The following is a 16,581-nucleotide window of genomic DNA, read 5'->3' on the forward strand; positions in this document are numbered from 1 at the left end:
GGGTGGAAGGTCCCTACCAGATGTGCTGCGTCTGTCCCCGAACGGAGCAGCCAGACACCCTGGACAGTCTAAGCTCTATTGCATCAGTCCAAACGCCAGACAGTGCTGGCGTTAACAAAAGCCGTTAAATTGCAGTTAAGCCTCAAACACTTCTTACAAAACTAGCATAGACGTAGACAGACGGCGCGAGAGGGAGCGAGAGATGGGATGGTCTTGTGTCTGGGGTGTTGGTTGCTAAAACAACCCAAACTGATTTCATCACCTCAGCACTGCTGGCCCTGTCTATGTCTGACTCTGTGTTTATGTCTCAGTAGGTAAAGAAGGCTCAGACACTGGGGGAGAATTTTCACTGACTCACTGATTAGGCTCGCGAGGAATCTTCACATATATTCTTAATGAGCTCTTCTGTAAAAGCACGTGAATAAGTAAAATAGCCGTTCAGCATAATTATTCATGTGTTATTGTTCATCAGTGAATTACTTGTCAACTTTTCATTGATATGACTTGATTTTGGCAGAAGGTCGGTTCCCAGGTTAACCATTAGTAATTCCCAGACAGTCACGTTCTTTTTAGTCTTTGTAGATGGATTTTTTGTACCTCAGGCTACGCAGAAGAGCCTCACCAGACAGAGCCTTTAGTTTCTATGAACACCTGTTTAAAAAATACTTAAAAAAAATAAAAAATAAAATAGACAGGATAATAGTGAGACCTCTAAAGCATCTTTTCTCCAATTCTTTTGTATATTTCATTTTCTATAAGGTTTAAAAGGTTTGGGAATAAGCATGAAAGTTAATGCATGGGTAGCACTGTATGGAACAAAATGCACTACTTAGTAGAGAAAGATTAGACTTTGAAATGGAAGCATATTTAGGATGGTTAAAATGAAATTGAGACATTGCATTCAGAGTAAACAAAAAGGAATGACTATGTCAGTGTTCCACAAATATTTGATTGGCATATTTTGCTGAAGTATGAACGTTGCTGGGCAACTTGCTTTTCCTTTTACGAGATGGGGGTTATTGTGTATTGTAAATTAAAATTGAATACAAAATGAAAACACGTCTCATGTCTTTGTTTTCCTAATAAACGTGATGCATGTTGTATTGTAAGTGTTCATTTGTTCTACAGCAGGGGTGCCCAAACTTATTGTCTTGGGGGACCAAAGGCTAAAAACACAAAACAAAATACAAATAAGTAAGCCACCTTTAATTGTGTACTCTTTGTGATGGTCTTTAAGGGTTCTTTAGTGAAGGCAGTGGTTCTATTTAGAACTATTTCATGCTTAAATGGTGCTATGCATGGTAAAATTGTTCTTCAGATTGAAACAGAACCATTGCCTTTACTAAGGAACCCTTCAAAAAGTGTGTAGGATTCAAACTGAGAAATTTTAAAATTGAAATAATTCATCAAATTATATATATAAGCGAAAGTCCACACAGGCTAACTTTGGCCTGTGGCCTCACCTTGGGTACACTTTAAAAAAAAGATGGTTCTTCAAGGGTTCTTTAGTAAAGAAATTAGTTCTGTAAAGAATCATGACCACTCGAAGAACCCTATGTGTGATTAAAAGTTTCTTTGTATCATGAAAGGGTTCTTAAGAATGTGCTCTAGATGGTTCTATACAGAACATTTTTGAAAAGCGTTCTTCTTTTGTTACAATGTCAAGCTTGCAACAATAGAAGAACCCTTTTGGGTGCTATATAGAACTATTTTTACAAAGGTTCTGTAGAGAACCATCTACAGCACATTCGTCATCAATCTGAAGAACCCTTTCATGATGCGAAGAACCCTTTCATGATGCAAAGAACACTTTAATCATGCAAATTGTTCTTTGAGTGTTCTAGAACCATTTTCTCTACTAAAGAAACCTTGAAGAACCATCTTTTTAAGAGTAGCCCTTTTATACACCATTAAAAAATGGCTATTCAGGTGCTCTTTTAGTGAAAGCAGTAGCTCCATAAAGAACTGTAAACACTTAAAGAATGATTTGAACGTATGACTGGTTCTTTGTATGGTTAAATGGTTCTTCTGTATGATGGGAAACCTTTTTTTTAATGGTTCTATGTATTTGATGCACTTATAATAATATAAAACCATTTGTGCAAAGAGTGACAGAATCCATTGCACTAAAACTAGCTTGGATCTTAAACTCATTTGTGGGTCTTTTTGTGGGACTCCCCCACAATGTTCAGTACTTCAATCCAAACGTGTTCTTCGCTGCACGTTATTAGTGCCTTCATTTACCTGTACCTGTGGCGTGCAGTGTTTGCCTGCAGTTTGCGTCATCCACCATTACAGTCAATATTGGCAGACACAATGATGTTGGATAGATCAACTGGCCTTGTGCCTGTTTCTTCCTTTAAGATGTAAAGAATAATGACAGTATAACAGTAGTCCTGTGACGGGGATTTTAAATGTACTTATTGGTACTCTGTGTAGCATTTAGATGTGCCTTTCTTGACCTAATTATAAATCAAACAAGACAGGTATGATACTGGTTAAACACAGTTATCACAAGGCCTGCTTCAGTACATGCAGTACATGTTATCTCAAAAGGCTGCAAACTGGCGCGAGCTGGTCATGCTTCTATTAAATAGTGATTAACACCAAGCTCTTTTGTTTGATGCAGCATTCTTGTAAGGTGAGTTCCAGGTCAAGATATCTCTCAATCTCAATTTCAGTCTCTCAGTCAAGCTGTCACATCACAGATATTAGGCCGGGTGATTAACTGCAACCTTCAGGTACACCAGTGGAAGAGGACGCAATGCTTTTGCGCCAAAAGAAAGATGACAAACACTACAAACAGGAGTTGCCAAAGCAACACCACAGACAGTTCAGGCCTAATGTACAGCCAGAGAACAAATTTAGGTGCATATTGTATAGTTTATGCACTCTTACCAAAAAAGACTTCTTTGACTTGTAAAGGTGGAACCCTTTTCGGTGCTATACAGAACTATTTTTTAAAAATGAACCATACACAACTGGTTTTCCATCATGTAGAAGAACCATTTAATCATGAAAAGAACCATTTGTGTTCAAGGTTCTATAAAGAACTATTGTAGGGGTCAAGATTGTACTAAAGTACTATTGTACTATACTATTCAACTAACTTTTCTGCTACTTGCAGCAAATCCTGTTTGAGGTTTTGGGAGCTGGTTGCACACTGATGTAGTCAAATATGAGGATCATGGAGTTTAAGAATCCTGACCAACAGTCCTTAAAGATTAAATTAGGAGTGTTGATTCTCTCCAGCAACTTAAAATCAGGAATGATGCTTTTAGGAAAATGTGCCAAGAACTAGAATTCACTTTCTGTAGACTATATCTTGATCATATACTGCTTTGGTTTCTAATGCCAGTCCTAAAAGATGGTTCTTCAAGGGTTCTTTAATAAAGAAAATAGTTTTATGAAGTACCATGAAGACTCAAAGAACCCTTTGCATGAATAAAAGTTTTTTTGCATCATGAAAGGGTTCTTAAGAATGTGCTATATATGGTTCTATATGGAACCTTTTCGAAAAGGGTTCTTTACAGCACCATCTTCTATTGTTACAATGTCAAGCTTCTAAAAGTAGAAGAACCCTTTTGGGTGCTATATAGAACCCTTTTCAAAAAGGTTCAGTATAGAACCATCTACAGCACATTCTCCATCAATCTGAGGAACCCTTTCATGATGCAAAAAAGCCTTCAATCATACAAAGGGTTCTTTGAATGTTCGTGGTTCTTTATAGAACCATTTTCTTTACTAAAGAACCCTTGAAGAACCATCTTTTAAGAGTGTAGCTCTTTTATACACCATTAAAAATTCTTTTAGTGAAGGCAGTGGTTCCAGAGAACTGTAAACGCTTGAAGAACCATTTCAATGCATAACTAGTTCGTTGCATGGTAGTTCTGTATGACGGAAAATCTTTTTTTAAAAAGTTCTATGTATTTGGTACAATATAATGATATAAAACCATTTTCATTTACTGCTTTGGTTTCTAATGCCAGTCCTAAAACATGGTTCTTCAAGGGTTAAAGAGCCCTTTCATTATGCGAAAAAGCCTTCAATCATGCTAAGGGTTCTTTAAGTGTTCGTGGTTCTTTATAGAACCATTTTCTTTACTAAAGAACCCTTGAAGAGGATAGAGTGTAGCCCTTTTATACACCATTAAAAATGATTCTTCAGGCGTTCTTTTAGTGAAGGCAGTGGTTCCATAGAGAACTGTCAACCATTTGAATGCATAACTTGTTCTTTGCATGGTTAAATAGTTGTTCTGTATGATGGAAAATCTTTTTTTAAATGGTTAAATGTATTTGGTACAATATAATAATGAAGAACCATATTCATTTACTGCTTTGGTTTCTAATGTCAGCCCTAGGCTACCCCTGACCTCAATTCATGAAGGCCCTATCCATGCGCTGCCTAAAATCCTTTTGGAGCAATTGTTGCCAGGTTAGACAAGATTTAAGAATGGTGGCAAAAAATCCATTCAACCTAATGAGAAAGTGTAGCGTAATTGTTTATAGTTGCTCAGTGATGTTGACTTAACAGTTTTAAAAGCTCTGCTAATGAGCTAGACTGTGTTGTATTGAATAAAAACTTGGTAGGATGGAAAGGACAACCACAAACTTGCCACTATGCTAACATTAGCTTGGAGACACATCAAAAAACTATACTGGGACAATCAAAAGATTGTAACTGTTAACAAGTTTAAAACAAACCATTTAAATCATTTAAAATTAGTTAACATAACACACTTGACAAAAAAGTTACAGTTTCTTATGAAGTTGAATGGAGTTTCTGCCTACGTTGAGCAAAGTCTGTCCACCTCTGAAGAGCTGCTGCAGAAGAATGCATATGTGGGTGGAGTATGGATAGGGCAATTAGCTGATGTGTTGAATCAGGCGTGTTATTGCTGTGAAACACTAAACTATGCACTGCAGGGCCGCTCCAGATCAAGGATCAGGAAACATTGTTTTGGGACACGTAAGGCAGCAGTCTTGGTCTGACAGAAACCACCCTGATGCTACCTGTGACTGGATAAGGCCTTTACATGTGTAAGGAAAATGAGCAGAAACTTTATCTAAATCCATTCATTTCCTCCTTGCTTCCACAATCGCAGTACATATTTTACCTTGGCTTAACTCGCCATCCATTTATAATCTGCTTATTAGCAGGATGGTCTTGCTGGTCCAAGACAGCAAGGAAGGGAGTGAGAGGGGCTTAAAGTGTCTCAAAGGAGAGGCTGTGGAAGATATAATGTGTCGATGATAAGGAATATAAATTTTAAAAATTTTACATGATCATAAGTAACAGGTCACAAATGCTTTGCACATAGCTAAACTAAAGCCGAGGGGTTTCTAACCAGTGAGTGAGATGTATCCTTTTAAGAACGTAAAATAGAAGTGTGACCTTTTCACCTTTTCCACTCAGGTTGGCTTCCGTGGTACGAGTGGGCAATATGATGATATTTTTCATTATTATGATAAATTATGTCACATAATGTCACACTTTTCTGAGCATGTAGTGAAAACTAATCCTGTTTAACTGGTTTTAGTGCAGTATGTGAAAGAAATATATTTTTGATAGTAATTTTTAAATATGACACCATTGAAGCCTTTTATTTATTTAATTTCCAGTCAGGTATACAAGTTATTTATTTTTCAGGAGATATGTCTGAGAATATTAAATATAAGATAACTTGCATAAGGAAGGAGAAAGTCAAAGAAAATTATGTGACAAACAGGAGTTTCTAAAACTAGAAAGCTGGAGAAATCTGGTAGAGCACCAGAACTGTCACCAGCTTTAATCTTTGAGAGAGAGGAAAAAGTCAAGCTCCACTCTTGCTTCAGATCTGAAGAAATTCACAGGTTTTTCTGTCCATCCTTCCAATTTGAGAAGACAACTCAACACTATCTGTCCAGATTTCGCCAGAGTCCAGATCTCAACATTACTGAATGTGAAATTACTTTGATCGCAAGAAGCAGAAAATGCAACCAACTTCTAAGACTGAACTTTGGATGTGTGGAAAAATATCCCAGCTGATTTCTTTAACCCCTTACATGGACACAGTTTTATTCAGAGTTTTATTACACACTTCTATAACCTTAGAATAGCTCAACCAGTTTGTACCGAAGTCCCTGTAGTTACTGAATAATAAGCTTTAGTATGTAATAAGCCTGGGGTTTTAAGGGGTTAAAAACTGAAAGCACATCTCCCAAAAAGAATGGAAGCTGTAATAAAGGTAAGATAAAGTGTGGATACACTAAATACTGAAATATTTGACATTATATATAGTTGTTAAGGCCTCTAAGTAATTGTCTGTTAAATAAATGCTTTCTGTTTTTTTTTCCTGACACTAAAATTTAATATTTAATGACTGGAAATTAGATAAATGAAGAGTGGTCACTGACTTTTGCACAGTGCTGTATTATCGCTGAATACACTTGCCTGAGTGTGTGCTTAAGCTGAAAACCTAGAAAAGAAATGTTACATGTTGTCATTTTTGGCAAATATCCAGTTTTATAATTGTACTTTAAGCCGTATATTTACTGTAAATTAATAAATTTGAGCATTTTACATTTTAAGTATTTATTTCTCTTTCTCTTTCATTTTATGAGCTGCTTTTCTGTTTTATTTTATGTTTAAAAGAAGTTTTACACAGTATGTGCATGTATTACAGCTGCAAACCAGTTTTCTGTGAGGCAAAAGAGAACAATTAATGAATAAATGAATGAATGAATGAATGAATGAATGGAGTTCATTGAATGAATGGAGTGTAATACTATTTGCATTCACTGTCTCAGTACTTATGGAGGATGTCTTATAAACAGACAGAAAGAAGTTTTGGAGGAGAGTAAAGACTAAATGAGAGAGAAGGAGAAAAGCTGTGAGCTGTCTTGCTAGGCAGTGTGTGTATGTGTGTGTGTGTGTGTGTGCGTGTGTGTGTGTGTGTGTGTGTGTGTGTGTTTGTGTGTGTGTGTTTGTGTGTGTGTTTGTGTGTGTGTGCGCGTATGATCTGTGTAATCTGTTCAGGGAGATAAAGAGGTGTGACGTATCCAGGTTTTCCAGCACAGCAGAAAGAGAAAGAACATGGTGAACTTTATGAACGACTCACGTCTCGCCTCTCCCTCTGGTCCAATCTCTCTTTCTCTCTCTCTTTCTCTCTTTCTCTCTCTCTCTCTCTCTCCCTCTCTCTCTCTTTCTGCTGCCGGCACAAACTCAGAACTCACCTGCACTGCATTTCTGAAGTTTACCTTCCTAGGTCCCATATGACGTATACGCCTTGAAACACCTCTTCCTACATTTAGTTCATTTCTCCCTCATAGCTCACTGAAACGAGCAGAGACGTTCTGTCAAAGGTGTGAATTCTAAGCTTTCCGTCAGAACCACATTAGTCGTAATATGCAGAAAATGATATATTATTATGATTTGAATTTGATTAAATGTTATTGCTGAAAAGTATAGAAGTGTACTCTTAAAAAAGATGGTTCTTCAAGTAAAGACAATGGTTCTATATAGAACCATGAGCACTCAAAGAACCATTTTGCATGATGAAATGTTTCTTTGCATGGTGAAATGGTTCTTCAGATTGATGCTCTACATAGCACCAAAAATTCTTCTATTGTCATAAGCTTGACATCATAGCAATAGCTGAAATCTTATTGGTGTTATATAGGACCAGTTTCAAAAAGGTTCTACATAGAACCATATACAACACATTCTGACGAACAATTTCAAATATTTAAGCATGACATTCTAAATAGACCTCAGAACATTGCCTTTACTAAAGATCCCTTGTATGTAATTAATTGCACACTCTGAATTACATGATATTACAATGTAATATCTCAAAAGGCCGCAAATCAGCACACGCTGCTAATACTTCTATGGAATAATGATTAACACTTAGCTCCTTTGTTTGATGGAAAATTGTCCCATATATTCTTTATTAAATGTAATTTCATTTGACATTTTTGTCATGTTTTGACATCAGAACAAATCAGAAGTGGAAGTATACATTAAAATGTTATGTTACAAACTCTATCCTTATAGGATTATGTGCGTGCGTATATATTTATATATTGCGAATCAAATGCACGGCGAAACAGCATTTATAACTCAATACAATAATAAAGGACTGAAACACATGAGCAAACGTGGTAAATGACACAGCAACGTGTTCTGCTACCTCTTACACTGCTTCTCTGTCCATATCCTTTTCCCCAAGTTCTGCTATTTGGAAAAAATACCAAGTACAGCTCAATTGAAAGATATTGTCAGCATCTCCTCAGAAAGTGGAGCTACAGGTTTTGCATTACACTGCATTTCTGTCCCGGAAGAGCTTCTTCAGGCCAAGAAGCACAGCCAGACACTAGTGTAATAAATTTTGCGTTCAGAGGCCCAGCGTTTTGAGTGACCTCATTTACATGTCCAAGGCCATAGATACTGTGTTACTCGTGCCAGCTGGAAGAGCGACCGGGCCAATATAGCTGAGATAATAAAATGCTGAATCAATAGCAGGGTAAATTCCCACTGCTGAGGCGACAGTTCAGGTCCCAGCCGTACCCTGGTTAATGAGTGACAAAACTGACATCAGACAGAAGTGTGCTACCTGACAGGTAGACGTACAGACAGATAAAGAAAGAAAAAGGCACACAGCCAGACAGAAATTTGGGTGCCATCTATTTCAAGGGCATGAGTACATTAGCCTCATCTCATAGCTACCTTACCTGCCTCCCACACTTTCACTGCTGCTATAATTATCACCCAGCCTTTCAAAATGGAGATCTAAAAATAATGCTTGTTTTATGTTGTTGCTGATTTATCAGCGTAAAGAAGTCCAAAGACCACAGTGCATGTAGAGAATGTGCTACCTTCCCTAAACTGGCTAATGTGACTACTTTCACTCAATATCAACTCTGTGAAGGAAATCTCTAATAAGATTTGCAAAAGTTTGGTGAGGATTTTGGGATGTTTGCGAGTGTAGGGGTATAGCAATTTTTCAAAAATTCTCGATGACTAAATCTTTAAGACTAGGTATTGACCTTAAGCATATACCTAACCCCTTTCCACATTATACATAAAATGCAATTGTTTTTGAGGTCCCTTAGTTTAACTATATTGTCGCTATCCAAATAAAAAAAATATATCTCCAAAATAGTAAATTAACAGGAGAAGGCAAAAATGTTCTTCACTTCTAATGGAAGATATTTTATATTAGAGCATTTCTGTTTGTTCACAGAATGTAAAGGGCAGCTGCCATGTTTAGAAAAATAAAGAGTAGACAAAAGTGGAGATACATGGTTTTTTTGTTTTTTTTGTTTTTTTTTGAATGGGAGTGGGAGACACAAAAAAGCATCTCTTTGGGATTTCTAAATTGCTTAAAGTGTCCAGGATTTCGCTTTTAATGTCCTCCTGCCCTCCTGTTTTTTTGAAAATCAAAATATGGTCACCCTAGTGGTCACCGTAGTTGTGCACACCTTTATGACATCAAGAAAGCTGCACTTATGCTGTCTGTTTTAGCTTGACACTGCCATCTTTGTGGAGAAGGGCCTTTCACCCCACATTGCTCACTAGCAGCTGAACACAGAGTCACAACATTTCACAGATAGAAAGCCAACAGTGTGTTGTTGTTCTGATAAGCAGGTTATACGGAAAAATATTTTATTTGATTGCATTAAAAATATTCCATTCCACTGGCAGTTCGGTCACTAGGGGGCCTGCAGAACAAGACTAAAATACATTTACAGTAGAAATATACATTTATGGTGGAAAAATAAGACAATATAGCTAATATGCCATTTCACATCACCACTCTGAATGGCTTTGTTTACATCTCAACAAAAGCCCAAAAACTACAGTATCTCTTGACCATTTTAGGTGCATGGAGTGGAACTGTGAAATAAAGCCACAAAATGATATCGTGATAAAATCTGTAGGCTTTATCAGAAATGAGGCAGTCATGGGTTGGAGGTTAGGGAACCAGCCCTGTGACCGAAAGATCGCCGGTTCAATCCCTCGGCTGACAGCCCATGACAGAAGTGCCCTTGAGCAAGGCACCTAATCCCCAATTGCTCCCCGGGTGCCGTAGATAGGGCTGCCCACCGCTCTGGGCAAGTGCGCTCACTGCCGCCTAATGTGTGTGTTCGCTAGTGTGCATGTATGTGGGTGTTTCACTGCACAGATGGGTTAAATGTGGAGGTCTAATTCCACAGTGTGCAAACACAGTTGGCTGATGGTTCTGAATTCAATTCGAATGTTAGCAATTTGTATAGTATTTGGGAGGCTAAGTGATGCAATTCATTGTTTGAATGTTTTTTTTTTTTCTTTACCCACAGATTGTTTATAGTCCACTTGAAATTAAAATGGACCTTTATCCTTTGGTAGTTCATGTCCCTGGTCACATTAAGCACGCTTTGCGTTTAACCTATACTACTTTTTTGGGATGAAAATTTGGTTCTACAAGCTAAAGCTGGTCAACATTCTTAGTGGATAATATTTCTTTGCAGTTTAATTTGAACCACATCCAGTCTTGATCTAAGTCTTGAGACCATTTTAATATGTGGAGTGGAAAACCACCATATATCTTGGCGTAACATTTTTGCTAACATAGCATTTGAGCAAATGTAATCTGTAAGGAATCAAATTTCCAAGCACAGTTGTATGCAAAAGCTTAGGTGCCTCTGGTCAAATTATACTTCAATGATTTTTCTAAAAATAAATAAAATCACATCAATAGAAAACAGTTCTGGACATTGTAATGCATAATTACTGTTTATTTGCTGAATTTCACAGTGTAAAAATATAAAAATGTAAAATATGGCCGTGCAAAAGTTATGGCACATTATCTGTTTCTATTCTTTATTTTTTTAAATAAGTTAAACTTAGCAAATAAACCAAAATTGTACACAATAATTTGCAGAAAAGCAGCATAAGTTTCTTCTCTGTAGAGGATGTGTTAGAAAATGTAGTTGGAATGGGGGTGTTCAAACTTTTTTCATACAACTGTAGTTGGTTTAGCCATGCTAAGACCTTTTTCGGAAGAAAATTTGTGTGTGCTTGAACTCTAGTCAACATTTTCAATGAATAATCCTTCCTACCAGTGTCATTTGACCTTAAAAACAAGCTTGGTTTAAGACTGGAGAGTGATTTCTTGAAAGACTTTTTTGTGCTCATGAGTGTTATAATTGAAGAAGTGTTACACAGAGTGCAGGAGTACGAAGGGTTCCACAGTGGCAAAGCTGCTGTAAATCACATGAAGGAGTATAACTTGCATGGATTACTAGAGGAATCTCAGCTATGCTGATTCTGTTTACTTTCAGCGCTGCTCTCGCTGTCTCCTGTTTTAATATTCTCATTAATATCATACAGCACACCCCTCCCCTTCCAGTCAGAGTTTATCTAGCATACTTGACTGGCAGAGCAAATCCTTCTTTTACAGCACAGCAACACCACTCAATCAATCTCTTTAGATTTTACGTAACGGCACAACCAACACAAATTGCTGGGTGGTGCGTTCGGCACTGGGTGTCGAAGTTAACACTTTGCACATTTGCGAAGAGTTACGGCCGATTTCGACAACTTCAAGCCAGATGGTTAGCCGTATATAACCATGCATTTGCTCTAGGTGTCTATAGGTGGAGTGACTGGCTGGTCAGAGAAAGGTCATTGGCTGCTGGCCCCTTTCCGACGACGTTATTGGCTGGAGCCCTGTGTGGGAGAAGGTCATTGGCTGGCCACAATGTTTTGGCTGCCAGGTGTCTTGTGCATGGTGCAGAGCAGAAAACACTCCCCCGATAAAAAGGCATCCCGGATTCCTCTCCAAACATCTCCGGGTCGTCCAGAGCATGGGTAAACCTTGCTGATGTTCATGCTAACCAACATGAATCAATCAGACACAATCACATTCTGTTCAATTCAAGCTTATTGTCATTTTGCCAGAAGAACATAACAGAAACACTTTCTCAATGGTGCAACATGCAGGATTCACATAACAAGACAAAAGTGCAGGATTGAAGAGTGTAGATACATACTAAAGGACAGGACAGTGACAACCCGTTAAGACAGTACATAAAGCAACAGGCACCTGAACAATGGAGCAAATAGAGCACTTACACCCCCACTGCCATTAGCTGGGAAGCAAACATAGGCTCTTGCTCTGCCATCATTTATTGAAAATGTAAACATCAGTCTGTTTCCTGGTCAGTGATTAAGTCTAGTCATGGACTACATTTTCCTCTCAATGCATAACCTCCTTTCAGAATGACATCTGGGACTAGATCTACCCTCCTGCAGAGTCTAGTTCCAATCACAGTCCCCCACACCTGCTACCCCCACACAGCTAATTAACATCCTCAGAGGTCCTTGATTGGCTGAATCAGATGCATCAGTGTTAGGTGAGTGCGTTTGATGCAGGAAAGTAGATCTCCAGGATAAAGGTTTGTGACCACTGTCACAAGGCATGCTTACTGCATATTGCATTCCTGATTCGTCAGCTTATGGTCACTACTGTTAGCTAGCATTTCACTCAGTGATGAGCGGAGAGGGAGGGCTAGCCTACACACCTATAGAGAGTGAAACCACAGACTCTTCTTGGACTCCTGGCCATGGATGTCTGTGGCATCGCCAGGGAACGAACTTGCAATCTCCGGACAATAAAATATTTACTTTTAATATGTTAGAAGTACTTTCTACATATGTTACAGTTATTAACATCATCGGGTGATGTAGTAATGGGTCGGGCCTACAATTTGAGCGTGAGCTTGGCCTTTATAAATCAAAGTGAATGGACGCACTAAGCTTTGATGATTGTAGCTGGACTTGGCCATGTTCATTTGGTTTGTATATGTGCTGACACTTCTTATGAATGTTTTACGATGGATATGCAAAGCATGAAACAAGCTGGAATCAAGCCTATGTTTTATATGGGAACTATAAGTCTGGGAGTGTGTGTGTGTGTGTGTGTAAGAAAGAGAGAAAACACACTTGATGTGATCATAAGCTAAAGTTTTCCCCAGTGGACATGGGCTAAAATGTTTTTATTTTTTTCCCCACAAACTACAAATATTGACATTGCATTTCACTTCTTATTGCAGGTTTCCTCGCAGATGGGAAACCAAAACATCCAAGAACTGGACATAAAAATGAGCGATGAACCTTTCTGGTTGCGTGGCCCCCCTTCCCACAACCACCCCACCCCCCTTTCCTCAGCGAACACGCCAAGATACATTTGTTTAAAGTAAACCTCCTCGAAGAACTTGGCAAGTCGCATCCTACTGAGGAACATCTGGAAAATATGTCCCACGGAGAGCGCTTTTATTGTTTGCCTTTTAAGCCTCTAATGGTTTTCATAATTTAGCATAAAGTAAAGGATATTATTTTCAATAATCTCTCATTCATACAGGCTGCTCGTAAAAAGGCAGAGCTGAGGAGATGTCAGCTATGACAGAGTACTGCACGCACACACGCACGCACACACATGTACATGCACAAGCCAAGAGCATTCGGCCTTGTTACTGTAGGTCAGATAAGGCTACGGGGAGGGAGAGAGAGAGAGAGACTGAGACAGAGACAGAGAGGGAAAGAATTCTTTAGTGTTTTTTTTTTCTAAATTCTTATGATGTCAGAAGTATTCATGAGCTCTGCTGGATATCATCAGTCTTCACAGATAGAGCTTCAGGTCTGCACATGTGTGTGTGTGATTTAAAGACTCCAATCCTTTCTCACATTCTCACATGGTCAGTTATAATTCTTTGGCTAGAAAAACTTCCACTGATGTGCAAATGTGTTTCTACATCCGGCCTCTGTGACTTGGACGCGGCATTGGCTGTGCTGTCAGAGTGGACGGGTCAGTGTGGGGTGTTATGTGCAGTGTGTGTGTCTGTGCTAAGCGGGTACAGCGCGACTCCCCCAAAACACTGGAGACAAAAATAAAGCAAAAACATCCTCCCACCAAAGCCAAGAACAATCCACCCCCGCAACAGAGAGAGAGAGAGAGAGAGAGAGAGAAAGGGGGGGGCATGATGGAGAGAGTCAAGGAGATAAGGAGAGAAAGTGAGAATGAGAGACAGGTTGTCGAGAGAGAGGAAGAGAAAGAGAGAAAGAAAGAGTAACAGAGGTAGATAGACCTGATTAAAGACAGAGGGTGAGAAGAAGATAAAAAGTATTAGAAAGAGAAAAGAGGTTAAGTGTGTGTGTGTGTGCGTGTGTTTGTGTGTGTGTGAGAGAAAGAAAGAGAGAGAGAGAGAGAGAGAGAGAGTGGATGAGAGAGACAGAGTGAGAGTTAGTGAGAGAGAGAGAGAGAGAGAGAGAGAGAGAGAGAGAGAGAGAATGTCCAGGCTGCTCCTGTTCCTCTCTCTGGCCCCGGGGCCTCCATGCTTCTCTTTGCCAACAATGTGAAATTTGTGCAAGCGCAGCAGAAAGGCGTTTAGGGGCCGGGGATGGATGGACGAATCAGAGATAGGGAGTGACTCTCTCTCTCCCTTTTTAGTGATAATCTATCTCTCTCTCTCTCTCTCTCTCTCTCTCTCTCGATCTCAGTGACTCCCTTTTTTAATATTCTCTTTCTTTCAGTCTTTCTCTTGTTCTGATTCTCTCTCTCTGTCTCTGCTATCCTTTGTCACTCTTTGTTTCTATCACTCTCTATTTCTATCCCTCCCCTTTCTATCCCCCCTCTCTCTATCACTCCATCACCTCTCTCCCTCTTTATCTCTCTCTGTTACTCTGTCTTTCTAAACTAGAGTCACTCTCTCTAGTTTAACAGTGCTTAACTGGCACAAATGCTACACTATTGCCAAAACAATTCGTATTAAACATAAACAGAAGAAAGAAGGAACAACCAGCAAAAGATAGAGAACAGTTCTTATTTTCCTCTTCTAATCTCTTCCCAACACTTCAGAATCTTTCAGGACTGCATCCATCAAAACCAGAGTTGAGAGAGAGAAGACAAAGAAAGAGGAATAGAGTGAGAGAGATGGAGGGGATGATTTCTAAAGTGACGACTAACGTTTCACATCTGCTCTGAGTGATGCTGGCTCCCTGACACGCACATACTGAGTGTACAATGAAGCCTTGATGGTCTTGTTCTGTTGTGCTTTATCCTCTAATACCCCAACTTTCTCCTCTCTTTCATTCACACATGCAAATATATATTATACGCTACTTCTTGTCAGTAATTGAATGCTTACATTCCTCTACACTGAAAAGGCCTTTCATAGCTTGACACCAGACTTTCTTCACAAATCAAGGGTATTAACAGGGAATTTGTCCCCTCTTTGCTGCAGTAACAGCCTCTACTCTTCTGGGAAGACTGTATGCTACGTTGCTGGGAGGCTTTGATTGCATTCAGCCATTAGAGCATTAGTGAGGCCAGGTACTGATGTTAAAGGATTAGTTCTGGATCACAAACTCCACCCCAACTCATCCCAAAGATACTGGCTTGAGCTCCATCACTCCTGAGAATGCAGTTCCACTGCTCTACAGCCCAGTGCTGGGGGGCTTTATACCCCTCCTGCTGATGCTTGTCATTGGGCATGGTGACAACAGGCTCATGTGCAACTGTTGGTAATTTATTCTATTGGCAGTGCTTTTCTATGAAGATTGTAGAAGCTGTGTGTGCCCAACTGAACATACATGGCAGCAATAAGTGCACCTGAAAGTAGCTTAATTCACTAATTAGAAACAGTGTCTGGGTGCTTTGGACTTTGTTAAAGTCATTCAGAGTGGTTTGATGTGAAATGCTGTATTCTAGAGAAATTTAGCATGCAAGAATTGTTCACAGCAGTGGTGATAGGAACCAGACGTCTGAAGCATCTGAGGAAGCATCTAAGGCCTCTAAAGCATCTAAGCTCCCTCACGGAAACATGAATTAGATATAAATACATTGCTGATGCCACTGAGAAAAGGTTTTGACCAACAACGTATTTTTAAAATACCTTAATGTTGAAGAGGTACAGTCGTTTGGGCACCTATGGTCAAATTTGGGCACCTATGGTCAAATTACGTGTTTTGTTGATTTTCTAAGTGAAAATAAGTTAACACATCCTCTACAGACAACGCATTTCTGCGATTTTAATGCACAGTTATTGTTTACCTGCTGTTTTAACATATTGGGGGGAAAAATAAAACAAAAATTTTGCCTGTGCAAAAGTTATGGCACATTTTGTATTTTATGGGTTTATGAAGATTATACAAGCTGTGTGTGCCCAACTAAACATATGTGGCAGCAATAGGTGCACCTAAGAGTAGCTTAATTTACTAATTAGAAATAGTGTCTGGATACTTTTGAAACTGTGCACTACTTTTTCAGAAATTGTGCACTAAAATTACCATAACTGCCACTGCAAAGAAATCAGAGTTGGTACGTTTCTCTACAGTTCACCATTTCACATCAAATTACTCTGAAGGACTTTGTTAACATCCCAATGACTGAATCGTGCAGAAACATTGAAAAGTTGGTGGAGTTTTATTCGAATGTACACTATAAGTAAGTGTTTCCACCCCCTTTCCAAACATAGATTTTTCCTCTAACAATGTTGCAACTGAATGGACTCAGTTACAGGAAACAGTTTGTCAATAATAATCGCCTGCTAACCGAGA

The sequence above is a fragment of the Colossoma macropomum genome, unplaced genomic scaffold (assembly GCF_904425465.1).
Source record: "Colossoma macropomum unplaced genomic scaffold, Colossoma_macropomum, whole genome shotgun sequence".
In the NCBI taxonomy this organism is placed as follows: domain Eukaryota; kingdom Metazoa; phylum Chordata; class Actinopteri; order Characiformes; family Serrasalmidae; genus Colossoma; species Colossoma macropomum.